Source organism: Pinus tabuliformis, chromosome 4_1 (assembly GCF_031772625.1).
Source record: "Pinus tabuliformis cultivar Carrire ecotype Pingquan chromosome 4_1, CPIR1, whole genome shotgun sequence".
NCBI lineage: Eukaryota > Viridiplantae > Streptophyta > Pinopsida > Pinales > Pinaceae > Pinus > Pinus tabuliformis.
The window spans coordinates 785,368,176-785,370,699 of record NC_142303.1 but is presented as its reverse complement, the minus strand read 5'-3'; positions in this window follow the sequence as shown (position 1 = coordinate 785,370,699).

Below are 2,524 nucleotides of genomic sequence, written 5' to 3'. Positions count from 1 at the left end.
CTTTTTATTATGGTAAAATTATATTGATAATTCATTGGTTTTACTTTCAAAAGCTTGAAGGAATTTGAAGAGCAGGTATAGAATTGCTTTGTGGGATTTGATCCCAAAATCACTGATTTATAAATACATACTCAATGAAATGTCAATTGGTTGAAACCCTGCACAAATGTTTGATATAAGAAAATAAGACGAAAAAGTTGAAAGGCTTAATTGGTTTGTGGAAAACCTTGTTTTCTTGGATTGGATCATTGTGCAATTACTTTTCTTTAGATGTTTTATTTATATCTATATTACCCAAAATCAAGAGGTTAAGTTAATTACCCAAAATCAAGAAACTTCTATAGATGGTCAAGCATATACAAAGCTTGCTAGTGACCAAGGCAATAACCACCATGACTATCCTCTACCAATATATTTCATTGAAAACCATAATTGTATATTGCATTTAGAAAGTCAAAATATAATATTAGAAAACATGTTGATATATTGCGATTAAAAAGTTAATTCCATTAGAAACCATGATATTATTATTATATTTTATAAAGAATAATATACATATATAAAATGATACTACGTTGAAAACCATAATTGTATAATGCGATTAGAAAGTCAAAATATAATATTTGAAACCATGCTAAATATGATGTTACAAACTTTAAATGTCAAAGGGAGAACTTAGAAGTTGGAAATTAAATGACCACAGCTATTCCGAAGACCATGTCTATAGAGACGTTAAAAAACCATGGTCAATGCCAAATTAGGAGGCTGGAAGGCAAAAACAAAAATAAAAAAATACCAAATCATTGCTAACATTACATGTAGCAAGAATAATAGAAGCACTTCTTCGTATCGCGTGGCAATTTTTTTTTTTTTTTTTTTTTTTACTTTTTTCTTTTCTTGTTTTCTTATTTTTTTCTTTATATATATATATATATATATATATATATATATATCTTTCAGAGAGAAAAAAGCGTCATAGTATTATAGAGTCAATATAACAATTCCAGATGTTACAAAAACAGGCTCCAGATAGCCAGCATATCAGAAAAAAGGCCTGTAGGAGACGCAAAAGCCAAAAACAATAGACCAAATATCAGTGTTTACAATCATCATAGAGAGATAGAACCATATTAAAAGAGACTCATATGACTAGAACCAAATTAAAAGAGACTGTGCATGACTCGAGATTATACACAAGTAGCAAATAAGATGATGAGAAAGATGCTGATCAGAATCCGGGAATAAAAAAGTCCTGAATGAAACAGGAGGATTCTCCATCCAAAACCACCATGGACCATGAACCAGAGTCTAAAAACAACCCCTGCTTTGAAAGGCAATCAGCTTGATAGTTTTGGGACCGGAAGATGTGTTGAATTGAGCAGTCTCGCATGCGCCCCCAGAAAAACATAATTCTGTCCATCCACCCAGCTAAATGTGGGCAGCTATTTGACATGGTCAATCATTGTTTTTGAGTCGCCATAAATTGATATTTGCTGGATATCAAAAAACACACAGAAAGCAAGCAGGCCTGTAAGAGCCCTCGCCTCAGCCAGACTGTTAGTGCCTTTCCCTCCGTTCCATGAGATAAAGTATTGTAGCTTTTCATCCATAATAATGTGAACACCGCAGCCACAATTGTTATGTTGCTCGGCCCCATCAAAAAATGCACAAGGAACTCTGTTGAGGGAAAGTTCCTTCTCTTTTATGCGACCTTTTTTCATCTTGGGCTGATTTAAAGGCACAGAATCATAAATGGAAATGATGTGTTGCAAGATAGACTTTAAGGGGACCTTTGAGTCATTGAAGGTTCTGTCGTTCCTCCATTTCCATGCGCACCATATGACGATGATAATAAAAGCTCTCCATGATTCTCTTTGAGCACACCACCATTCAAAAGCTGCATGGATTGAAACAAAAACAACATGAGGGAAACCATAAAGCAGAGACAATTCATACCAGATTTGCAAAGACGATTTGCATTGGAAAAACATGTGGTAATTGGATTCCTCCGCCGATTCACGCACATAGAACATCTACTCGGCCCGTGCCAGTTCCTTTTCCTCAAATTTTCCCAAGTCAAATTCTTATTGTGGAAGACCAACCACGAGAAGAGAATCATTTTGAGAGGGCATCCTGACTTCCAGAGGATCGGAGGATATAAAGAAAAGGAGCTAGGTGTCTTTGATTTAATCAAATCTGTGTATATGTCTTTAACCTGAACCGGCAGCTTTGCATTTGGCACAATCCACGTAAGATGGTCCGCCGTCCCTGTTCGATGGAAACCATAGCTACAAAGGACATCCTTCACAGAATTCCATATAGAAACTAGAGGCTCTGACAGATGAAGATCCGAAGCTTCTTTCCATAAGGGAATAGGACCGTGCCATTGTGATATTAATTTGTCCCACGTGAAGAAACCCTTCCTGTAGAAGAAGAACAAGAGATTATCAGGGATGGATAAGCATCCGCGCCCACCCAGAATGGGGTCGATTCCAACTAAGATGCTGCTACCGGAATAAAGACA